At 44.3% G+C, this 26,520-nt stretch overlaps 1 protein-coding gene and 1 long non-coding RNA gene across 2 annotated transcripts in view; one reads left to right on the top strand and one right to left on the bottom strand.

Moving 5' to 3' along the window:
- The window catches only part of LOC105672554 (uncharacterized), an 80,495-nt gene extending 69,338 nt beyond the window's left edge, over positions 1-11,157 (top strand). The window contains exons 3-4 of the long non-coding RNA XR_001100841.2: positions 8,613-8,750; positions 8,948-11,157. This is a non-coding gene — a long non-coding RNA (uncharacterized lncRNA). The remainder of the gene's footprint in view (positions 1-8,612; positions 8,751-8,947) is intronic.
- Positions 1-11,241, bottom strand: part of LOC105672552 (mushroom body large-type Kenyon cell-specific protein 1-like) — a 169,165-nt gene extending 157,924 nt beyond the window's left edge. The window contains exon 1 of the mRNA XM_067353919.1: positions 11,144-11,241. The gene's annotated coding sequence lies outside the window, so the exon portion shown is untranslated. The remainder of the gene's footprint in view (positions 1-11,143) is intronic.
- Positions 11,242-26,520: the final 15,279 nt, after the last annotated feature.

Here is a 26,520-nt window from a genome sequence, read left to right as displayed (position 1 = left end):
ATGATACGCACACGTTCTTCCACGAGCGAAAGTGTTGACCCTTCGAACTCCGGATTATTTTAATACGCCGGTTTATTAGGCCAGTATTATTTTCACATGTTTCGAACTATCGGGTATAAATTTGCGGAAAATACGAGCTGCAAGATATCGCGATTTATTGCGAATTTATATACACTTATCTATGAAGGTAAATTGTCGTGAGAGAAGCGGAGAGAAAGAGAGAGAGAGGGAGGGAGAGAGAGAGAGAGAGACAGAGAGAGGACATTCGTCTCGGTAGAATGACATCGCGGCACTAAAAGATAAAGAATCACGCACGCGATATTAAAGACTTTTCCCATGTATTCGTGCACGGCGATAATATAATGGGAGAGAGGATGTCATGGTCGTATAAAATTATTAAATATCGCGAATCACATATGCGGCAAATGTCACAATATATCCTGTAAACAATATTAACCTTACGCCGGAGAATTAAAATTCGTTGGGAAAATCTCGGCCACGATTTTCGGGAAGAGCCAACGCTCTTTCCGCGTGTCAGTTGTAACGAAAAAAAAGTTGGAATTTTCAGGAGATTAAAGAGTGCTTATATCTCTCGCGGCATCAGCGCATCTTGCACGCTCTTTATAATCTCTTTCCCGATTCTTTCCGGACGATAAAGTCCTAATATGATACCGCAAACGCAACGAGCGCCGATCGAATCGAGATGCAGCACGAATATCGTACGGAAATGCGGTAGAATTCGGATGGCGAGGGATTCCAAGTCCGCGTTACCGAGCGAGAGAGACACGGCCGCCGCCGTCGTACAGCCGTACAATCCGATTCGCGTAATCGGTTCGCCAGGTGCCAGGCGTGGGCAAATAGGGTGCATCGGTATGAAAGTAAGAGGCTTCGCAGCGCGCATAGTTCGATTCTGAAAACGCAACGGTCGATGCCGGGGCAGGCGGGAGAGGTCTAAGGACAGGAACGAATAAAAATGAATGAAACTGCGGCGTTAGATCGAGACAGAGTGAATGAGAAACAGAATGAGAGAGAAAAAAAAAAGAGGAATGAAGAAAGAGAGAAAGAGAGGGAGCGGGAACGAGTCGGTGCTCTTAGGTATTTTCTTAGCTTCGGTATATGTCTAACGTTCAGCTGCAGGCTCCCACGATCGGTTCATGGTCTCGGCTCGCGGAGCCAACGGAGATCGGCGCGGCATAACGGCGGCCAGAGTTTCCCAACGCTTTTTTTTCCGCCGATCGCGGCAGCACGCTGGGATTTTTTGGTGATCGTCCAGCTATGGGTAATTTAACCGTTTCATCGTCGATTACTTAAGAATTCGTACGGATTGTCGGGAAAAACGACGCTGCGACTCTCAAGTTTTCCGCATTTTTCTTTTTAATTAACGCGAGTCGAAAATTCCATATTCGTGTCGGCAATGCTGTTGTTCCGGAGACTGAAAACTGTCATGCTTCTGTCGGATATTTAGCGCCGAGTATGATCTATGTCGATGCGAGATAAGAATCGGGCGGTGACATTTAGCGTTAAACACGCAACGCGAATACCGATTCGCGATCTGTAACACTTTTGCGATGCAACCGACGCGGCATAGTGGCGGGGAATCACTTTCGCGTAACGGTATCGGGCTTTACAGTCGTTATTGCGTTGTGCGCCTGTTGTGTCCGCCGTTCTTACGGAACGAGTTATTATGCCCGCGGAATAAATACGACAACGATTACTGCTGGATATATACAGTACGATCGTCACGACCAATATGATTATCCGCCGCGCGACGGCGGTATGCGCAATTCTGACTCATATCTATCGATTCTCAAGTTGTGTGTCTACATTGTTTTCACACACTCCGCGCAACTTGGCCGTTCTTAGGCGTTCCGCTCGCTGTCTCGGTAATCCGATAATCTTAGACCGTCTTCGAGATTACCGATTCGACTCGACTCGATCGAAAGGCATTGTAAGTTGGGAGACACTGCGACGGACTACCTACGTGTGCAATATTTTGCATCGCGTATACACACACAGCGTTAGCGGCTACGTAGGGGCACTTACACGCGGAATCGGGCGCGTGTAAACGCGCCCTTACGATCCCACGGCGACTCGGCGTGCTTCTGCGGCCTTGCCGCGTGAAAGGCACACGGAAACTGGCGCGTCCATCTTATTACGTAAAACCTAAGTTTTCATGAGATCAGCGGTGTCCGCAGGGACGTAGCGATTTGCTCCGGCGGAGCAGAAGAACGACGACGGGTGGGGCAGCCGCGAGAAAAAAATATGCAGCCGCGATAGAGATCGGAACGGCAAGGGATGCTCGATTAATGCTTCCGTCGCTACGTCATATATACATATATGCGTAAGTATGACGCATGTTTACATACCATTTTGTTTTCCACTTAATTCGGCGATATTTCATACACGAATAATAATGAAACGTAAAACTTTGAATCGATTGTCACAGTTTGCGAAGAAATGCAGATGTGATTTGCGTGCGATTGCCGTAGCAGTCAGTATATTAACTCGCTCGTGATGCAAATTTTCTCATTCGCGAATGCAATACCAACGGATTGCATTCGTGACATGTAAATCCAGAGAGAGCTTATCTGTTTTAATGAAAGCTGATAATGCAGCGAGGTACGTCGCATCAATATAAATCGTCGATGCGTCGTTTGTTGCAAAACTTAAATGAAATCTTTAGGAATTGTTTGTAACGCTGTATATTGTAATAAAATATTATTAAATCCTTTAAGTATATAATCTGTGAATATATTTATGCGGCAGCTGCAGACTTTGGCTGAGTCGTGAAAAAATTGATTTAAATTCCGCTTTATGTCAAAAATAATTTTGCTAAATAATGCCTTTACAAGAAATTAATCAAGTTTAACGTTATTTCATATTCTTCGACAATTTATTCGTTGACTTTCGCCATGCCGAACTATCAGAAGCCATCTGTGACGATGATTAATTCAAGGAGGATGAAAGGTTCTAGAAACTCCGATTGAATTTTTTCCGAAGCGAAGACGGGTGCGAGATATAATACGAGCGTAAGAGATAAAATCCCGCTGCTCATTTATATATATTATGGATTTCTTATGCCTGTCCATGTATGTTATGCTATATTGTCTCATTATTCGCGCGATTGCAATCCCTTATACGTAAGAGGGGATTGATCGAACTATGCGCGCGTGTCAGAGCGTAAATAATATCGCGTAACTATCGGTGTAACTGTTAACGATTACGTACACAAGGGTCATGTACATTTTTCATCTAGCCGCTCCGAGAGTTTTTGCGCTCATCAGTGTATACATTCTAATTTGATAATAATCATATCGCATTAAGTTGACACGCGAGAAATAGAGAAAGAAGCTTCACAAACGGAAAAACTCGAATTAATCGCCGGCCGTGCAATAGAATATTAAAAAAAAAAGAAGAAGAAGAACGGAGAACGCGAAAGGAGCGCGCATACCGGGAGCAAAGCATAATTTTTAGCGACTTACGACATAAATACGTGGCATTACGGGAAATTTACGGGAAAGAAAGGGACATGCACGGTAGCGATTTCGCGAGCGCTACGCGAAATTTCAGGTTTGTGGCTGTTCAGATTAGTGGTGTAGGAAGTCTCAAAAGTACGGAGATTCGTAAGATACTTTCACTCGTAAATGCTTGTTTGCGTCTTTATACGAAGTACAAACGACTGACATTACCGAGACAGGTTGCTGCCGGTGCAATAAGTCGGCGGTGGGCTGAGAAACGCGCGTCCCCCTATCTCTCTCGCCTTCTGCATATATGCTACGTTTTATAAGTCCTATTAAAATGGAAGAATCGCCGATGGACGCTAAAGATGGTCGTGCGCGCGCGCACCGAAAAAATCTTCCGACACCTTCGAGGAAATCTCTCGTTAGGAAAGGAGGCGCAACAAATTGGCATAATGCAGCATTTTCTAGTAGAAATCTAATCGTCTAAGCTCGTCGTTAAGCTGCCGCGAGAGAGAAACGGTCCCGTAATTCGACGATTTTCATCGGATGGCGCTCAAAGCGTGGCCGCAACATGTTGCTTTTACCCGACGGCCGCGTGTGATCTCTTTGTGCAGACGCAAGCGCGCGAAATAAAAATGCTTTTAATTTCCGGAATTGCCAATGAAACTGCGGATATGATTTCTCTATCTACATGTCTACGGATGATTTACTGACTCGTTTAGAAAGTGTGTTGTGGGAACGATTGAAATTCCTCGATAATAGAATAAGGCAATAATTTTCCGATTTGACGACATTAATAGCCGAGAATTTTCTACAAAATTTACGGTCATTTTACAAATTATTTTGCAGTAATTTTGTCATTAGCGCATTGCATTGTCAAGTTTCCATTATTTTATATTATTGCACTTGATTTTATTTACATCTGCATTGCAATCTTGCAAATACAAATAATTACACGCAGCCAAGATTATCATGATTCAGACGAAGTACATAATTGCTAATTGCAAAATTTCGATTCGTCGATTAATCAGTTTCGATACAAATAGAATAGTCGTATAAGTTTGTTATGTGACGTTTCAGTAAAATCGATTTGTGCATATTATCGGGGACCACCTGTTGGCGAGCGCCGTGCTCGCGCTACAGTGATCCAAGTTTAATCTTACGAATGTTCTTGTGAATAGTTTTGCGAACTGAATCGCGCGATACTGTCACTATGTGTCTCCGAGACTAATTATATCGTTGCGAATGCCCGAACGCGCCGTGTCCACTCGTCAAATTTGCAAGGAAAATACTGGATATTGAAAAAAAAAATAGCCTCAATCGTGCCCGGCCAGCGAATGGAGGAGAAGATCGCGTGGAACCTGCGAACGTGCTTATCGGTCGATGCGATTCAACTCGGCCTTGAATAAATCTCCGTGCAATATGTAACGGAATGACGTCGAGAAAAAAAAGCCATCGAACTCGCGTTGTGAGAAAGATAGAGAGAGACAAAAGACGCGGGGCGCCGCGTCGCAGCGCGTTGCGACAGCTCTTGCACTTTTTTACGCACGATCTTACAAAGGCGCGGTGCAACGCGCGGATTCTTGCGAAAATGCCTGACTGGCCTGAAAAAATAAGCGCTCGCCGATAAGCACCGGAGCCTGATAAGGTCGGCTCGCATTATCGCTGTTTGTTCGGGGCGATAGCGATGTGCAAAAATGAGGTTGAAATTGCAAAACTGCGTTGAAGCCCGCGCGAGGAGGAATATCGGCGAGAGGGGGGGAGCAAAGGGAGAGGGATGAGGTTGATAAATCACAGGGGCAGCACGGGCAGGGGGGTGAATGGACAGGGGGGGAAGGAAGGGTGTCGCATTTGATGCAACGCGACGAGGGGACCGCGTAATCTAAAAGGCTTATAAAAGTGCATCCGGTGGGACGATCGATAACGCCAGTTATCGACGTTTCGTACGAATTGACAGTCCATCTCGTCTCTCGAATTCTTTCCTTCCCTTCCGCAACTTACGTTTGATCTCGAAAATATATATCTATTTCTGTTTAATTAGCGAGGATCTCCTATTTCTGAATTTATCAATGGAATATTTTTAACTTTTCTAAAAATTTGAACTGTATTGTAACAAATTTTCGTCGACAATTGTAATAATATAATTATACTGATAATCGTCTGATAATAATCAACATTATTACTTCCTACATTATTCTTTTCTTTATATATTTGGGTTTTATTTTTTATAATTTAAGAATTTGCGGTACACTAGATAAATTCTACAATTTCCGGGAATTTCGTTGGAGTGTCGCCTGATGAAATATTTGGAAAATATGAGACAGAACTGCACGATGTCGTTAAGATAATGGAATTTAAGTCCATGCATTTATATATTGACGTTGGCATAAATTACATTGGGAATATCTGGCTGGATTCCAATCGTCCGCGTGTACTTTTATCCGCATCGCCGTGTTTGTAGGTCAAATAAATTGTGCGACTCAATAAGCGACAAATTGTGTGAAATTGTGCTGAAGCCGTTATACGGATTATATCGCATGTGCCAAAAATTGGTGTTTAAACATTTTACAAAATATATTATATATTAATTATCCGCTTAACATTGTTTTAATTAATTAATGTAATCTTTTGTACAATATATGAAACGTTATAGAAAATTTATTTTGAATGCATTACAAACAAAGATAAAAATAATACAACACATGCAGAAAACAAAGCAATTAATAAAATCTCATGAGAATTAGTGTAGCATATTAAAGTGGACATGAGAGTAATTTTTTTTTAATTAATGATTTTTTTTATATCTATTGATCATCTTTCAATGTCAAGCATCAAGTTTTTCTATTATTTCTTTCTTTCCATCTACATGCTGCACATTTTCGCTTAATCTTAGAAGGAGAGAATCTCACAAGCCCTTCTTTCTGGGCGGGCAGCCACGGTCTCTTATTAATTGATCGAAATTAGAGCACCCGGACCGCTTCATTGACAGAGCTACCGACAGTGCAATGACCGCTCGGTGATTCGAGCTTCAGCCAATGACGCACTACCCGGTTAGACGACAAAATTTTATTTTACCGATGACGTGGAATGCACTCCATGCCACGCGAAAATAATTGAAAAAGCATTTTCGTCGAATCGCTCGCTTTCGAAATGCATTAACGGATTTTCGATAATATATTGCCAGAAATTAATTTCGTTATTACCGAGTTGACGAAAGAGATGAAAAAAAAACCCCCCGTATATCGCCGCTTTATCGGCATCAGTGCGAATATAATACTTTTACGTTATCACGCAACGTGATCCAATAAACTACGGTAGTTTATTTATCCAACAAATATGCCTTTCTTTTGATTTTATAAAGATACACATATTATATTTCTCAAAATCGCAACGCTTGATTATATCGCGAATATTTAATTTTATAAAATGTAAAATAAATACCACTTGTTTTACAGAATTTAAAGCTTACGAGATTTACAAAATATCGGTTGAAAATATTAAAACAAAAAAAATATTTAGGAGCCAACAAAATTACAACTTGTTGTTCTGAATAATTCATAACGCGAAATGAATTCAAGTGAAGAAACAAAATTGAATGTTTTGCGAGATACGTTGCTTTCATTACGCGAATCCGACACTATAGGCGTCATGTTTTTCCACAATGTACATGAGATGCTGATAAATGCACAGAGGCGAGCACGCGAGAAAAAACAACACGCGTTATGACGAAAAAATACGTACGACTATGCGGGTGTGGTGAACGCAGCTACGTTTCGCCATATCGATTCGTAGTTAATTCGCAAAATAAAGCTCGTTTACGAACTTTACAACAGTGTCGCAAACGAGTTTGAAATGAGCTTCGCAAGGCTAGTCATATGGCGTTTTTTTTACTCCGATCCATCAATTTGCTCCAAAACTTTTCTCCACATCGTGATCTCGATCATGAAATATCATGGCGGCTTCTTTCAAGATTAAACGTCGCTCTGCACGACAGAATTCAATTTCATCGCGAGTAACTTGCGTAACCAGCCAAACAAATAAATCGCGCAAACGTCAGTTCTCCGTATCGTTGTGCGTGTATATGTGTGAAATAAAGATTGAGAGCTTTTAAAATATTCCATATGTTTTAAATATTACAAAATCTAATCGTCGTATCATGTCTGTTAACGAGCACCGAGATAATTGTCGACAATTACAAATTCAGTCTTGTCAACGATCCGTAAATCACGTCAGGGGGATAAAAGTGAATTAATTTCACGCGAAGCTAATTTTAACGCAGACCACTGCGATGAATATTTTAGAGGAATAGTTCAATGGCGAACAATTCCGCGAATAGCTCCATGACCCGGTCCGATGTGCAGGCACGATCTGAAAATTTCAACCGCGCATACATTATATCTGACCCATTTTTCGGCGTATCAAAACGAAAGCGCCGCATCGGGCCTTGACTTTAATTTCGCATTCCGAGATAAGGCTAGAATGTGGCGTGTGCAATCGATGCGCGAAGCCGCTTTCCGCTCTCGATGCTCATCACGTGTTCCTCGTTAGAATCGAAACACAATGAAACGTGTGTAATATAAAATACAACAGTGATTATATAAAATAGGAAACAGAAGTACAGGACAAATGCGTTGATAAATCGAGTAACGTTAACGAATCATTAATTTTTTACTCATTTTGTTAATAAATGAAGTAATATAGTTTTTTTTTTTTTTTTTTTCCAAATTTTATAGCAATACCTATTTTTGAATAAAGACTGCGATAACAATTTTTTTCATTAAAGCTACATTTACTTAATTAATAACGTTTGCGTTGTGTACGAAAACATCGTATCTTTTGTGCATTTTTGCATAATTTATTCTTATATTTTATTATGACTCGGGGAGGAGGAGGCATCGTGGGGAGACCGTCGTTCGTTTGCGCGCCAATGGCGCCTTATTAAACTTGCAGGGCTAACCGTTTCCACGAAAGTGCAAACCGCGTGCCATTACGGCACCGGTCGCGCCGACATTACTGATAATCGCGCGGCGAGTTACGCGGTTAAAGCAGATGTTACAACCGCGCCCCGGTTTTCACGCCCTCTGTACTCCCCGCTCCTCCACGCCGACTCCGTACGACGTATGAAAGTAATGAATATTACTATTATTACAGGTGTAGGCTTTCTCGTTAGCATCATCAAATAGCTACGAGGAGTAAGATCGATCCTTCCGGCCCGGATGCACTATCGCACGAAAACTCGATGGACTCTGCCTTAGAATGCAAATAGAACATTTTTGCAAATTGGCTGAAGTAAGTGAAGTGAAATGTTAAACGCAATAATAAAATAGAATTTCAAAACAAATTAGTTGTTATCGCCATATTAGACATCGCGCGATAAAGATCTCGACCATTGATAGAATGATTTATCGCTTTTTGTACAATACGCACTGTCTGTGTACAATATGTACTAATCTATCTCATTGTGCTTGTGATATGTCAATTTTTAGATACGTTCGGAATTTGCCATTTCATCATACGATAGCGGGAATTGAAGCGAACCGCTACTCTGCAGTTTAAGCAAAGTTCGAGGTAGCCTACTTGCGTAATATCTAACGAGATACAAAAATGTATCTGCGTCATTAATCTGCGCGCGATAATCGTGTAATAATTTACGCACTTAATTTTGCGATTAGCAAATATTTTCGCTTCAACAGTCTCTTAAAAATATTTGTGAATATAATCCTGTGAAAATTGCGAGGTTACAATTTCATAAATTACCATTTCGCAAATAAAAGAAAGTGAAAATTTTCTTTTGAATAATTTCGGCGATAAAAACGTCAAGTTGATGTTCAAAAGTTTTTAATCTAAAAATCTCCAACACATTCCACAAATATTTAAATAATTAAACTAAGGCTGATTTATTTTTTCATTCATTTAGTGCGCTAACTGAAGGAATTTAATCAAACTTCCGTTTCGCGCTTCAAAAGCATTTTATGCAGCTATCCTTCCACATCATTGTCTTTCCGAAGTATTCGGACCCGCGCTATCCCACCAGCTCGACCTCGGGAGAGGTCGATCCCTCTTGTCCGAATGTTTGTCGGAGCTATACGTTAATAAAACGAATTCGAGGCCGTCCTTTGCTCAGCCCGCCACGAAGGTCGGGGGCGGGCCCAAAAGCCGGCGGAGCATTCGGTAGGTAGACAAGGCCCGACCTCGAACTCCGCCGTGAATCGAGGTCCTTCGCCACACGTTTTCGTCTCTTTCGGTCTCTCCTCGGTGTCTTCTTTTTCCTCTCGCGAAAAAGCCCATGGCGGATTCTCGACTTCTCGCCGAGTCTGCCGCCTCCGCCGCCAAGAATTATCGTACCGCAACGTGATACGTGCGTTTGCGAAACCGACGCCCGCACGATACACCCGACAGTAAGTATCGCTCGATATATGTACGTCAGCCTAGATTATTACTTCGTGCCTTCGTTTGTGTTCTAATGTATTGCTGACTCATGTCCGGTCACTTGAAATACACATACCTAAACTGATATATTTCACTGAACGCAATACTCTTGGGAAAGGAGAGCTAAAGTTCCCGAAATTCAATCGAAAGAAGATAGCTGTTATAACAGATTAAAAATCTAAATTATATTTGCAATAGTTTGGAAGAGTCTCGATGGATTATTTGAAAAATAAATATTTTTATCGCCACACTTTTTCAAAGCGCCACCGCGCGAGCATTTTTGCTCATTTAACGCAACACGGGCAGTTTGGAGCTAATTAATTCTTCATTGATCTCAGCGCCTGTCGTTTCTATACGATAAACGTTCATTATGCCTATTTTCACGTTCGGATATTTATCACCCGCTCTTCGCTAAAATTATGAGCGCTCTCGATCCATTCTTTCGCTCAGCGTATCACGCGATAAGCTGATATCGCCGTAGCGTGAATCGTTAACCCGGCAACAATGCCGAAAGCTAAGTACCTTTCACGGGAATTCGGTGCGATCCTAATAGAGCTGTCCTATCTCGCCACGCATTGTCTCAGCATCGCCGATAAATCCGCGTATTCGCGGCGAGGTGCATTGTCGCGTTCCCGCGTCGCACGCACGCACACGCACGGACGCGGATTAAGCGCGCCCGTTGCGGATTTATAAGCGGACCCGGGTGGGCGTCGCGGCGCGGACAATGCCAGGCGCAACGACATTAGGCGAATGCAGTTTCACCTTCTCTACGTCGTGAAATTATCTATGCGGCAATACGCGTTTACGACTTTTATCCTTAACTCTTGAGAGTGTCGCGTCATGAAACGCGTTGCGTCGCGTTAAATTACAATAGCGAATGCGTGATAGACGTTTGCGCTTTCGAATATGCGTTTATTGAAATAATACATTTGCGATTAAAAAGTCTATGACGGACAGTTATTATCAGCGCCACCCAGAAAATTATTTTTAAAACGACAATCTTGTTTTATAGCTGTAGTTTTCATATAATAATATTATATACGGTTGATAACGATTTTCTTTTTACATATAATCTCTTTTATTGACTTTTTCTCGTGTGAAGCGAAAATGTTTTTGCAATTAATTTTTTTTTTTCGAAAATTAAAATTAAAAGTGTATCAAACATTCAGCATTCTGTTTGTTAGTTTCGACGTGGAATTCAGAGTTATCGCTCTGTATATATTTATATGTGTATAAGTACGTGGGAAATATACCTGAAATAACGAAATGCAAAGCCTGTCACGTCCTTGTGTGTCCGCATGCAATGATGCATTGCGCACTTGTGAACACTCCGCCACCGAATTGCAACAACCTGAAAAAAAAAAGAAGCAACTTGTTATCGCACTCTTCTCTATCAATGCCATATCGCATCGATGGAAAATAAGCGCGCATTTTCGCGCGATTCACGCGAACTCCGGCATGCTTACGTGGCCAGATAAGATCATCGCTGTTCTCTTTATAATTCATGCCTTCGCCACAATATTGCATGTGCGACCTCGAAAATTGCGAGAACACATAGATTTTTATTTCCATTCTGATTGAAAAAAAAAACTAATGCAGAGGTTCTGTTGTAAAAAAAAGAGAACATCGTTAATAAGAAAACAATTATCTAATATTCCTAAACCAAATTCTACGCGTTGAAAGATCGTACTCGAAATGAGCGTTTTATTCTCAGTTCGTTTATCAATGACGAAACATCGTTCATGAAACGGATCGATAGCTCTAAAAATTGCAACAACGTTTCTCGCTGCATTGTCACAAAAATAAAACATCGCGTATACTTTCGCGAGGAAAAAATATATTTGTACATATCGATCATAATAATAATAATAATAATAAATTTTAAATTAGAAAAGCATATTGCGAACGTCTAAATATATACATTTCAGCATTCTCCAATAATTAATAAAACTTTGAAAAATGAAATCGAGTTTGTGCGTTTTGGGGGCTCGCCTACGCGCCAGTCTACTGAATAGCTGTGCAACACACGAGTGCACAGGTACGTAGGCAGTCGTGCCAGTCAGGTACATACCTATCGCCGCACCAGAAGTTCAATCGGATTTATTTATCGCTGCCTACCTACTGCGCTAGTTACGACCGACATTCCTCGGATCACCTCCACCCACGTTGTATCACAGAGGAATATCCATAGTCGACGGATTCCCAATTTCGATGACGTATCTCAATTTCTCAAATAGGCAATTCGCCTCATAATTGCGCGTGATTCATAGAGGGCTCGTATCAGATCGACCTTCGCTTTTATATCGCTCTCGCAACAATGTCGCTCGTACATCGCGCGCGAACGTTCACCATTTCACCACCACCACCGCGCTCGACGACGGACGTAATTTTAGGTTTGCGTCGTCGTATTACGCCCCGTTTCGCCGTTTACGTCCTCGCTCGCGCTATTTCGGTGCGCGCGGGTTCGTTGACATCGCCGTTCCCGTGGTTGTCATCGCCGCGTACGTGTACGAGTACGAAGTACGTGTACGAGTACGCGCTCTCGCCCGTGAGAGTAATGCGCTGCCGCTGTCGCTGCCCGTGTGTCAAAAGTGCTGCTCGCCAACTCGGCACAAGGTCAAGCAAATTGGCACCAGCTGCGACCGTGAGGCCGCAACCGAGAATGTCTCCTCTGTTCCGCCGCAGCGCACCATGCACTTAGGACAAAGAGAGGACTCTGTCGTCCGCGAACGAACCGCGGTAACTCACTCCTCAAGGCCGATGCCTTAAATTTGGCGAGCATCGCATTTGCCGCGGGCAACGTACACGCCGTCCGGCATGCGAGCCTCGGCAGCCTCGCGCGTTTCACTGATGCCAGGCTGTGATGAATGTTGAACACTTGCACCGTAATTCTCGCAACAAAGTAGAGAATCTCGTTAACGTTGCTTCCAAGTCCAATTAAATGTAGGAACCAATTTGGCGTAATTAAGCGAAAAAGTTACCAACATTTTTTGTTTAATGTATAGAAAAAAAATAGTAATTTCATGAATAAAACCAAGAGTTTCGCACATTTTTAACATTTTCATGCGACATTCAAATTCTTTTCTTGTACGAAAGTGCACAACTGATGCGCAACGGAAATCAAAAGCGATTCGAAGCGGATCAAAAGGTAAGAGATCTAACATCTATATCTTGATGTCGCGTTCTATCGCACACTCTCGATATATCTCTGGATATCTCTGGATAAGAAATATAACCAGTCATACTCGAGCAGCTCTCTCTTGAGACAAAATTACAGTCGGATCGTGTAATAGCAGACCTACGGAGTCCTGGTAATGATGCGGACTAAATTCCGGATATCCGATCGCGATAGCGGCGGTCGCAACAGCGGCGATCGCAATAGCGGCGATACGTGGACCGGCAATGTAGAATCTGTGCGCCGGCGACATAAACGTTAGGCCTACGCTCGCCTGGCTCGGACGGCGCGTGGCGCGATTGAAGGCGACTATAAGCGGACGACTATGCGAATGGCGCAACTATACGGCCCACTAAAAGCCCGGCGTTGCATAACATCGAGCGCGCGCCGTTGCAGCGGCATGGTGCGAGCGCGTACCTACGCTCCGAGGATCCTTTTTGTCTCGCCCGCCTCGTTTATGCTCACGGCGAGGCTGCCAAGGCGCAATAAACATCGCTGTTTATTAATTTCGCGAGCGCGTCACGTGGGCTTCGCTCGATTTCGCTCTCGCTGCAGCGGATATTGTATAGCTAACGCAATACTGGAAATAATTTAAATCGCAAATATTTGCATGCAGTTTTCTATTTCGAATTTTCGACAAATTAATTTTAACAGATTTCTTTCATCATTTCGCATGAATTCTTCTTGCAGGCCGTCACCTTCAATGACTTCTTAATATCCAATATTAAATAGAAGAGAGACTTTAGCAATACTAAAAAGTTTAAGTCAAAGCAATATGTGTGTGTGATTAAAACTTTATATATTTTTATGATATAATAAATTCCATTTTTTCTTTATTTGGATATTATGAAAACTAAACGATAAACTAAAATGAAAAAGAGAAAGTAGAGTTTTATTGTTGAATTTGTAATTCATATTATAAATTAATTCTAAATGTAGACAAATAACTCTGATATCTCGCATTGTTTAAACACACAAGATGCATTGAGTTTCGCGTAAAAACGAAAACTGCCACCTCTTTCAGAAATTACCACCTCCCTCTTTTCTATCCTTTGATCGACAATCGTGAAGAAGAGAATTCGTCTCACGCTGCATATAATTGTTATTTACGATGCAACGAATATTGTTCAAAGCAAAGATTGCGTCACGGAGAATTTGTAGTTAATCCGTTCCTAAGCCCGAACGCGGTGCTCAAAATTAATTAGTTTCTTATAAGTCGATGCTTTGCGCACGGCTAATTAGTTTGTTGCGAGTTAATATTTTACGATATCCGATGCGCGCGAGCGAGTAAGCGAGCTTTTAAGTTTGCACACAGGGAGCTTATCGCTCATAACCCATAAACACTTCGCACTTATTGCCGGCACGGCGGGGCCACAATATCGCTCGGCTTCAACGTTAACTCGCTGAACCCCCGTAAGCTGATGTTCCACAATAATTCGCGCCACTCCCGGGAACACCTGTTCCACGGTAGCTGCGCTAGATGGACGGTAGCACCGGCGTAACGAACGCGCCCGGCCGCCAGAATCGCTGAGTTTTACAAGCGAATCGTGATCACTTCATTCATTCCCGGCGCGGTGATAAATTTCGCAGCTGATCGGTCCAACACAACTCGGCACATGCGAACTCGGAATGTCTCGAAACTTATCGCTGAATAATGTTTTCTTCGGGATTTCTTTTTCCGAGATATTTGCGATTCTTATTTATATAATTTATCAATAATGATTGACGCTTATATCGATGTGATTTGTGTTCTCCCTATTTTGTACATAAATACAATAGATTGTGATTTCTCCGCGCGCCCATAGATTTCGAAATTTATAAATCCGAGCCAGCGTAAAGAAATATCTATATCCCTGTGTGAAAAATTCCTGCAACCATTTCCTTCCACCTTATGCAGTATTTCATTGCATCCCGGGGCCTTATATTGTCGCGCAGAGGGGCCGCGTGCACTTCGCGAGCCGTGAACAACGGCGATCGTGTATAATCGTTTGATACGTTTGCGCTCGCGCGGCGAATACTTGTTGCGCGCTGCCTATGAAATATGTATTAAGCCCTGAATCCGATGCACGGCGGCTTTTCCAGCGCGACCATGCAATATTTATGTGTTTCTCGTTACATCGTGCATTGCGAAATCGCGCTTTTCCGGGGGCCGCGTGCTAATACCACCATGGCGATCCTTTTTCGCGAGTACAAAGGAAACGCGGCTAAAGAGTTCTTGCTCGACGACTGTGACGATCTACATCGACAGATGCGCGATCTCATCGCATCGTAAGGTTACTAACGAGTCAGGTGCACCCTGTAAACAAACGAAGCGATTTGTGTACAAAAACAGATCGACAGATTTTAAAACATTTACATTGCTTGATGAAAATAGCGACCGTGAAAGATGATCTCTCGTTCTCTACCTATTTTCATAGATATAGAAAAGATAATTAAAGTTTCAAGGTTCTTTTCATTCTATGTTGTTATAAATTTATGACAATATGTAAAAACTATTTTTTTTTTTTTAGATAAAATGCTCGCTTTTTTTTATATTATTTCAATCTGACATTTAATAATAGTCCCAAACAGAAATACGGAGAAATGTTTAGAATTCAGAATTCTGTGCAAGAATAATACAAACTGTACAATCGCAATTTACAAGCGAAATACTGTACTCCCCGAAAACGAAACCTCTGGATACTGCAAGTGGGTAATGATAACACTCGAAGCTCAGCAATCACATATGTCGTTGCTCCCGTTTCGGTCAATCGCTCTTATCAGAACAAATAGAAAGTGTTCAGCGCGACGTCAACGTCCGCGCGCGTGCTTTCCGTCTGTCGAACATTTGCGTCAACACGGTGACCGCCGAATAACCGATCACAATCGGCATATTTAATTCCTTTAATCATAACGATCTCGGGTGAGCGCCGTATGTGATCCGTATTTGATCAGCAGCACGCGCAGCGACAAATAATACGGCTAATGTACACGCGGCGCGCGCGACCGAGATGAAATATTGCGATTTTCGTATTAATTTCGTTGCACGCCGCGGAAAAGTAGCCTCGCGCGCTCGTCTCCTGAAAATGATACGAATTTAATTTCGCTCGAAATATCTGTGGCGGTAAAAAAAAAAAAAACGAAAAAAAAGAGCTGATAACGAATATGAACTATCAGATAGATAGTGAATTTATTACATATCTGTAGTTACGCGCGATTATATTTCACGTGTAAAAATGTTTCGTATGAAATTGCATCTATGTGGAAATACGCTGAAAAATCCTAATCTTTTTTTTTTTTGCGGCATCCAATAACCGCGGGGACCATTACACGAATAAAATCTCTCGCTTGCCACGCTGCTTCTCCGGGCGTACTGTCGTGTCGTCGCAAAACCTCGTACTTCGTGCAGTTCGCGAGAATCCGCGCTCGGGGGCCTCGAATTAATTCCATCTTCGTCGTTGCGCCGCGCACAACAAACGAAGCAGCGTGCCAGGCTATTGACAATGCTCGCTTCGCACACATTTCGTACGCGAACATACGTCCGCGTCCTTAAAACCGCGCGTTCTTTAGAGAGCCTCTAATAAGAGAGTCGCGAATAGCTCGCCCGGTTGTTCCCGCTGTTCAAAACCGGTTGTTCCGGCAAAATTGTAGTGATTCTACGAGAAAAAGATCACGAAAATGTCTTTTCATAAGAGTTTCAAGACAGACTTGACAGATTTGGAAAAAAAAATTCATATACATTCAATGCTATTTGCACATTTTCGGATCCGCATTATTATTTTTGAAACAAGATACTTGAAATCCATACTTCTAGAGGTAAAAATTTTTAGTATCAGCGAAACACAAGAATCGATACAACCTCCTCCGATGTTTCGTTGAAACATGACGCCGCGCAATTTAAGTTAGATTTAGTGATTTCCCGAGTCTCTTTAGAGATTCTCTACGTTCTTCATCGAAGTCTTCTCTCCCGCGGTAGCGGCGATGCAGTCGAAGTGCTGGATCGCCCGTGGGAGGAACGGGGGCGCGGAGACGCGAGGGAGGGGACCTTTCGGCGGAGTGACTGAAACGGAGAAAAGGGAACGCGAGCCGCGGCGGGCGGGGCGGGGGAGAGCGGGGGCCCCCGAAGAGCCGCCGGTGCAAGGGAGAAAGAGGGAACGAGGCGAACGAACAAACCGAGCGAGCGAGTATTTTCGCTGGCCTTGACGCAGCGACGGAGGGCGATGCACCTCTCCTGGCGAACACACTGCGAAACCGGGAGCGTGTCGCTCGCAGCACGCACACTCACGCAGACATACGCGCGCGCTTGCACGGAGTGCATTCGAGAGAGGAGAGACGCGGCGATGCAACGCGCGGCAACTCGCTCGCGTTTGTTGTGTACGCGAGCGATGCAGCTGCGCGCCTGTCTGCGTCTGTGTACGTGTACAGGCGTGTCGGCACCGGCCCAACGAGGGGACCGGAGGCCCGGTCCAACTCGCGAACGGTCGACACTGACCTCACCCAACGACCGACGGCGGTGCACACCGCAGTCCCTCTCGCTCCTCTGTGCCGCCAGCCCCCTCGAACCCCTTTCCTCTCACCGTACACTGCCTGCCAAAAGTCGCGCAAGAATTCGCCGTGCCTACAGTCCGCGCGCGTAGGCTTCCACGATGGCGAGCGCCAGGTGCTGGTCGAAATCTTTGCCCGGTGACCATTTTGTTGCGTAGATCAGTCCTCGGAGACCGATCGTTTTTTTCTCCTACGTATAAGTCGTTTATTTTGAAAGAACTGCGAAACTTCGTCACACAAAGGATAAAGCATTTATTTAGCGCTCAAATTTAATCCCGTTTTGACACTCTTAAATGCCGCTTCTTAATAGACAATATTGTCTTTGTTGGCCGTGATGCATATTTTTTTATATCTGCTACATACTCTCCGTAAAATTTTAATTCAGCATAATTCAAGTATCGAGCACGATAAATAAAAGATTATCAAGCAAAATTACCAAGTAATAATTGAATATTAATATGAATTACTAACGAAATAATTGCTACTTAAGATAAAAATAATTTTGTCTATTAAGAAGCGGCATTCAGAAATATCGAAACAAGATTCAATTCAACCGCTAAATAAGTGGTTTTATATTTGCTTATCGATTTAAAATCTATCTCGATCCGCAATTGCTGAAATCGCACTGACATCTGGATTCAGCTAATGTCGCCATAAAATGCTCGACAAATATTATCTTTGCGAATTATCAATCAGGACACGGCTCATAAGTCGCCACTTATTACTTATCCGACCGCTCCAGAATCTTGCCATTTCCCAAACGACCATTTCCATCGTATAAATATTAATGACAATTCTTACGCTGCGGCACCATTCCGGGCACGATCGTCATCGCGTTTACTAATTCCCGCCTCGGGGCGAGTCGCGTCATTAGTAGGCGCTTTTCCACGTTGTGCCACAATCCGGGCACGGTCGTAATCCCGCATTTATTCTGGACTATCGAGAGAGAAAGACGCCTGGACTTTTTCGCGCCCTACCACGCTGCACTGACGCCGTGCCGCGGTGCAATGCACCGGCCACCGCCGAGGGGACGGACAGACGAACGGGCGGTGGTACACGACCACGAGCGAGCCCGGCCTGGCAAACCTGGCGAACGGGTCGACGAAATGACGGCAGGACGAAGAGCGAGGAAGGGCGGGGGGAGGGCAGGGGCGATGCTGCCTCTCGGACTGGATCCCTGGTACTGGTCTCGCGTTTTCGGCCCGCGGGAATGCGGCGGAATAGCTCGGCGAGGTGCGCAACGGGGAGGGAACGAGGGAGATAAGTCGGGGACTTGCTTTATGGGCTCCGCAGGGCCTTCCCCTCTCCCCCGCGGCGCCCCTCGACGATCGTTGCCCGTGTGTATACGCGTCTTGTTATTAAGCCCTCGGTGTGCCCACGGTCGCGCTCGGAACCGAGAGCAGGATCGAGCGTACGTATATATATATATGTATATACGAAACGTACACGCGCGTGTGGCACACATATATACGAGCGTGAATCGAGATTCTTATTAATCGTGCGTCGACCCTACGTGCCGACGATCGTGCGTCTCGGTCGTTCAAAAATCGCGTCCGTCTGACGGAGGAGGACGGCTGGCCCGTATTCGTATCCCCGCATTTAGCGCTAAATACGGTTCTCGGCCTCCGAGATAATGCTATGTATGCGTTTTTCATGCCGAATAAACAACATATTCAGTGTTGAAAGGTTCCATTTGGTGATAAATGCGGAGCAGTATGAATAAAGATCTTTTTTTCCGCGAGAACACACGAATAAAAAAAAACAATTTTGTCAGGTCGGTCGCAAAATACGTATTTTACACGTATCATAGAATATACAATTTTCTCGTAAACTTTTTTCAGCGCATAAATTTCCGTTCTAAAGATATTGTTTAGAAACAAAGAGGAGAGTAATTGAGTTACAGATCGCGCGATAAATCCGAGAGAAAGTGCAAATCTTCATTTAATTTTACCGCAATGCTTTAATAATTAATTTGACGAAGCGTTTCAGCGGTAATTCACAGATGAATTTGTAAATGATTGCGGATTCATCCACGCGTGCCATAATTCAGCTAAACGGTAATGCGATTAATTCAATAATCGCACGCAACTATGATAGATAATTTGACGTTTCGACATGGCGCGATCGTTCATCGGTGCGCGCGATCATCGGGTAAAATAGGCGTTGCAAAGAAGCATTATTGCACCGGACCGCGAGCGCTATGGGTGAATGAATATAATAGTAAGTCGAGCTTCATACAGTCGCGGCTATAAATTATATCGTTACGTGCATTTAACTATTAACCGCTGTTAGGAAACAGATACAACAGATTGTGTTTTACACCCGCGACACGCCGTTCATTTACGGATTATTAATTACGCATTGTGTTTGGCGCTAAAATTAGCAGTTAGCGCGAAAAACTAAGTGATAATAATAATTTCCAGTAATGTGCTAATAATTAACAATTTCCACCGAATCAATGCGCACTGATGCAATTGACACACGAATCTACCCAGAGGCAACGTAATATAATAGATATATATACATAATGTTTAGAAACGCTATTTTAAAAGCACTTCGAAAACGCATAATATTGAATTAGTGGAGTTACGATCGATGCTTACTGTTGATAATCGACCGACGCGTTGTTCGCAATCAACTGCGCCAGCACGGACAAACGGCTGGAAAGTTGAGACACGCAAAAAGGAGCAACAGGAAATCGAAGCGACTAGTCGCTCGAGTATCATCGCTCGATGATACGCCAAGATTTCGATCGCGTTCCGTCCGTGGACTGCAGCCGGACACGTCGGTGAGACGTCGCATTCCTCCTAATGCCCGACCGTGTCCGTCGCAAAGTCGCTTCAATGCGAATTGTCTCGTTCCGCACAAACGCTCTGACGAATGATGCGCGCGAGTATTCGTTCGTGGTGACGTACTGAAGCAAAAATTCCAGACGTCGAAAGAAACCGCGCGCTTGCTCGACGCGTTTTTCTTGTACTCGTCGCAAGTCGTACGTTAAGCAACACGCATGCTTATTACATGTATTCGAAAATCGAACAAATGCGAATAAATTAGTTGGAAAAAAATTCTTTCGCAAATTTTGAACTATTTTTTCCCGGGCGATTTTATACAATATTCCTCCCAGCAGAATGAAATGAAATGATCTCAAAGAGCTTGTGTGCCGGAGTTTTTAATAGACACTGTAAATGTCAATGGCTCGAAAATGTCAATAGCCTCGGCATTTAGACGCTTCTCAAGCTGAAACCTTCGATCATGCGGTAATCGTACAGCCTCCGCATCTACACGTTTCAATTACGGAGTCGCTGTATCATTATTATACTGTTGATATTCTTTATAAGCACGCGAAATGCCGCGCAGTTACGTTTTCAATTTACATCAATTACAATAATTCGATGTTGATCCCGACGGGAATAAAAGAAAATGCATCGGAGCAAAATCCTTCAGGCCAAAGATCGGAAGCGTCCGGCGAGGCTCTAAAGAGCACGTCGGGGCCGATCGGGCAGCGGGCAGCCCGAGTAAACAGTAAGCCGATTACCGCATTAGCTGGAAGACCTTCGACATATACGCTCCGGTACCGCGTCGCGGCATCCGGAAAGTGAGGCTGGACCTCGACGAGGCTGCACTCCCGGAGCGGACTTGGCCGTGCCGCGGTGTTACACGGTATCGCTATCTCGGGCCCGAGGCTAATGTAACTCCCGTGTACGCGCGCGTGGCGGGAGATCGCGCGACGTAGCGCGACCGGCGCACGCTGTGGCGAGAGAGGAAGGCACCGTTACGACGACGCGGCCTCGAGTTTTATTCGGTGACTCCTTCACGAGTCCTCCGAGATTATAACTGAATCCACAGCCGCCCCCGCCATCACCGCTGCACTGTGTGCGGAACGTACGCACGCACGCACGCACGCACGCACGCACGCACGCACGCACGCACGCTTGACGTCGCGTAAGCACTCGTACGCGTGCGAGCGCGAACGTGCGCTCGTAACTACGTTGCGCAACGATTGGCGAACTTTACGAGCCCGCAAGCACGAGATGCATGGTACTGTACGGCGCCGCGCCGCGCGATCCGCTATCGGACTTGTCCGTCAGCAGTTACGACTCGATTATCGGGGTTACGGATACTTAAGAATGCCGCGGCACTACCATGACAACAACGACGAAGACGAGGACGACGACGACGATGACGACGACGTCAGCGGGACTCGGGAACTGGGGCGAATCCGCGTGTCCTATTACGATCGCGATTAAGGACGGTCGTTACCTGCGCCTGGGATGCGTGAGATTTTACGTAACGTTGATTTTACGTCGTATATAGAATACGAAGAAAGAGATACGAAGATTGATATTAGAAAGCGTTAAAGTCTATTTTTTCAAGTTGCACTTTCTCATAACGATATTATCGATTACGTGATTAATAACTATAAGTTTTTAATTTATTACACGAATAATAATTAAATTCTTCCTTTCAAAACTGGCTTTAATCGAATAATTGAATATTTCTCACATTAAAACAGCATTGGAACATTTAACCAACGTGTTCCAACCAACACCATCTAGAGCTTCTAATTTATCGATTATTCCTTCGCCTGGCATTAACTTCTCGTCATTGATATGTGGGAGTCTGTTAAGTGGCCTGTTGTGTACGCGCCCTTACACGCGATCGTGGAGAGTGCACGCAGGCCTGACAGACCCTTCGTGGGTACCTTCGAAAAAGGGGAGAAGCTGTGGAAGTAGCTATAAGGGGGACGAGTGGAAAAGCGGCACGAAAAGGGGCAACCTGTGCAGTCTCCGGTCCGTGGTACCGGTATGAATGAATAAACGAACGCAAACACAGGCTGCTCGAAATTAGCTGGAACCAACGAGTTCGCATTTTAAGATGTTATCGAAGGCTCGGAGTGCCGCGGAATAGAAAATTCGATTCATGGGAGAGTGAAGAAGGCGCGCGTTTCATATCTCCATTAACTATCTGTTCATTTAGTTCGCAGTTGTCAAAAAGTTGTAGAATACTGATATTGCTGAGACATTCTGTATAAAGAAACTCAATGGCAGGAAACTACGAAACTTGGAATAAATTGTAAAATTTCAAATTAAAAATTTCCAATTTAAAATTTCAAAAAGTTTTCCAATTTTTGCAACGCGATTTTTCATGTTAATTATTAAGTTTCAGTTTGACGAATCTAATTAGCGATAAATAATCGAGCGTTAATATTAGATATTGAAATCTTTGATCCTAAATTACGTATTGCACGAGTTTCTTTGGAAATTATCAAGTAAAACTAAAACAATTGTTACGAATAATTTTCACGTGGAATATAATTATTCGTAATGCCGGTTAACGTATACCGCATTATACGCGATAATATGCGAGAACCTCAAAGTCCGCGTTATAATTGAAGCATTTGTTTAATAATAATCAGCCGCGGGTTTAAGTTGTTGATTTCATTATACTTAGCAGTCGTTATCAAAACGACTTCTAAACTACGAATATAAATCCACAATTATATATCGCCGCGAGTGAATATCATCAACGCGGTACATACGCAAATCTTCGAATTTCCATAATCGTTGAATAATATTAGCGATATCTCTACGAGAATTATTGCCCCACTGCTAAACATTTTGTTAACGCGGCAGATGTAGCCTCGATACAACGGCGGTAATTCCTCGCCCGACGGTCTGCCTAGAAATCTCGCTCTCGGAATTACGGCGATGAACTCGCGGGTGTCCAGATAAAAAGGAAGAATAACGGCTGAAAAATTATCCGGCTAAAAATACACGAGAGAAATTACGTCGGCGAACTGACACAAGTCTTAAATAACGATGGCAATTGATAAAACTCGCCGCTCTGTATACTAATATTTTATATCAGATTCCTTTTACAATTTTGAGAAAAAAATATATCCAGGCATATCCACCCAGGCGTAGCTTATGTGTATCATATTTGAATTATTAATTTATTTGTAAAAACAATATATGCGAAAGAACGCTATTCTATACAGCTTAAAATATGTAAAACTTTGATCACTTTAACACGATATGCCACGGATAGAAAAATTAATTTTGTATTCCAGCGCACAATTTCTCCGGTCCTGTCGAATTGATCTTCCACGCACGCCATCGAATTTAACGCGTTCGCATGCTAATGCCAGGAGGACCGAGCCGATCGTCGCTGCGACCTCGCAATTTCGACCCGCGACGCGGGTCGTTGTACCGCCGTCGTCGTTCACGCCACGTCGAAGGTGACGCACACACGCGCGCTCACGGGGTTTCACGCTCCCGCAACCAACGCGCTCTTCGACGCATCCACGGGCCGGCGTCGCATACGTCGATGCACGGTATTATGCACATAGCCACACGCGCATCCCTTTGACGGCCGTAAGCCACCCGTTAGGGGTGCCACGATGAAACGTAACTCGCACACAGGCGCGATACGTACCTATACGCGAGAGCGCATTCTGCGTGCGTGCGTGCCTGCGTACGTGCCTGCGCGCATTCAACCGTAGGTTCGATGGAAATAATTCGTTGCTTTTTTTCGTGATTACCATTTCAAGCTTTTCTCTCTTCCGCGTCTCTCTCGGTGAGTCTCCCTCTTTGGTTACATCTCTCTTCCTTCCTCCATCTTTTTCTATCTTTTCATCCCTCTCTGTCTCTTCTTCCACCTGTCCGCGGCTGGCTGTCTCCATCCGCTTGTGTATTCGTCGAGAGAGAGAGAAAGACGGAGAAAGAGAAAGAGAGTGATCTCCAAACGACGAAGAACCACGAGGTGGATCGCGCAGAGAGAGAGAGAGAGAGAGAGAGAGAGAGAAGAGCTCGTATAATAAAACGTAATGGACGTGCCGGTTGCGACGATCAATTCGCCCCTTTTTTTCGAGGTTTTTCCGCCCCGGTACTGCCAACTGCATGCTCGCGCGTAATACGGAAAAATGGATTTTTCGACCGGGTGCTTCTCGCTCGATTGTGACAGCTCGCGGGTGCGCGTGGAATGTACCGAACTACCGGTTGAAAAAACTGTTACGCGCATACAGCCCGATAAAAGAAACGTATTTATTGAAATGGCGCTGGTCATTGGAACGCCGCTGCGAACGCTCGTTTGTACAAGTTTGGGGGCGACGCGGGCGTACAAGGAGCGAGTTACGATCTCGAAGCTCGTGGCATATAATTAACGAACCTGTTACGTTTGCGTTGGTGTGCGAGCGCCCGCGGAGGATGCTACAAAGTTTACCGTCGACTGTAAAGTATATTTTGACGTATCGCCTTTCCAGCGAAGTGAATCTCTTTGTAACAGCGAGGAAGCGAGTTGTTAACCCTGATCTGAATGTGCGAAGAAGAATGAATGGTTTTTGTTCCAGTGGGAAAGCAGTCGTTTTGATCTGAATTGTTTGCAAAGCTTCTGCTAGTTTTTAATATTATTTAACGTTATTCAACAATCGTTTCGCTTAATATTAATTTAGCGCCAATTGCATATTTCGGCGAATCGTGGCTCATTATACTCGCTACTTTTGATAATATCACGGATGTGAATTTCATACGGCGTTATTCCCCGTTTGATAAACGTCACTTCGAAATAACGAGTATTCCCAAACGAAGCAACTCTGAAAGGATATGCCCGCCAAATAGCGGTTCAGAAGCTATCATCACGCGCTGTCGTTCGGAGTGACCCATTATTGTAATCCGAGCAATTATTTCGCGCAATTATTTGCTGTCCGTCGTTTCGAATAAAAACGCTACTGGCGGCTTCGTGCAGCGCAGAAATGGGTTAAAACTGCTCGCATTCTCGACACGCGAAATCGCCCGCCCGATGCAAGCACGTCTTGCTTGCGTTGAAACGATGGATGCACGTATATACGCACGCACGGGCGCACACAGTAACCACCGAGAGTAGTGACGAGTGCAGGAAATTTTGATAAAAGAGGATAAAGAAGTGGACTTTTAATTAACTTACTATTGAATAGAATATATAGTGCAATATATAGAAAAATTACAAGTGACTTTTCACATTTTCCCTGAAAAAAATTGCTCTCAATTTCGTAAAAGAATATCATTAAAATTAAGATGAATGGTTCCAACTATTCCGTATATCAAAAAATGTATTAAGATACATTACAAAATTGTAATAGACTTTTCAAAAGACGGTCGAGAAAAGCCTCGGTTTGAAAGAACCGAGGTTTTCTGTTTCATGTACACGAACAGAGAGTGAATTTTAGCTGCTGTGCCGTGCACGCGCGCGCATACGCACGCTGAAGGAAAGATGAAAAAAGAGCGAGGAAGAAAGAGACCGAGAGAGAGAAAGGGAGAGAGAGCAGGATGTCGATTTCGCGTACGAAAGAGCAGGACGAGCAGGAGAAGGCAAGGACCCGTACACAATGCGTGCTCCGCGGAATAAACGAGCTCTCTCGCCGCAGAAGGAGAAGCAAGCCTACCGCAGCTGACGCGAAGCCGCCACGTCAACGGGCGAGGGGGACGTCGGGGGATGGAGGGAACTCACCCAGCAAAACAGGAAGCGGGAGCGGGACGACACGGGGGGGACCGGCTGGAATTTAGGGTAGGTCGGCAAAGAGCCGCCTCTTCTGCGTCGCGAACGAACCCTCCGAGACACGACCTACGCTCACGGGCTCTCTCTCTCTCGCTCTCTCTCTCTCTCTCTCTCTCTCTCCGTCTGCATCCTCGGCCTCCCCTCCCGCACCGCACTCTCTCACGCAACTCCCGTCCCCAAATTCGCTCGTCCCTGAACTGAGGAGAACCTTGCTTACTCGTCTCGCGGACCGAGAACCGGGCCGGCCAGAAATGCACGCCGAAGTCGGTGAGTGGATCATTGCGAACCGTACGCGGACAAAAGTGGACCGGAAAACGGTAATCTGAGAAATCGACTTCTGAGATTGATTACAATCTAACGGGCGAATTTTGTTTTTGTCAAACAACTCGCGTCATATTT

Source organism: Linepithema humile, chromosome 4 (assembly GCF_040581485.1).
Source record: "Linepithema humile isolate Giens D197 chromosome 4, Lhum_UNIL_v1.0, whole genome shotgun sequence".
Taxonomy (NCBI): Eukaryota; Metazoa; Arthropoda; class Insecta; order Hymenoptera; family Formicidae; genus Linepithema; species Linepithema humile.
The sequence above is the reverse complement of the archived record's forward strand: the minus strand, read 5'-3'. Positions and strand labels throughout refer to the sequence as shown.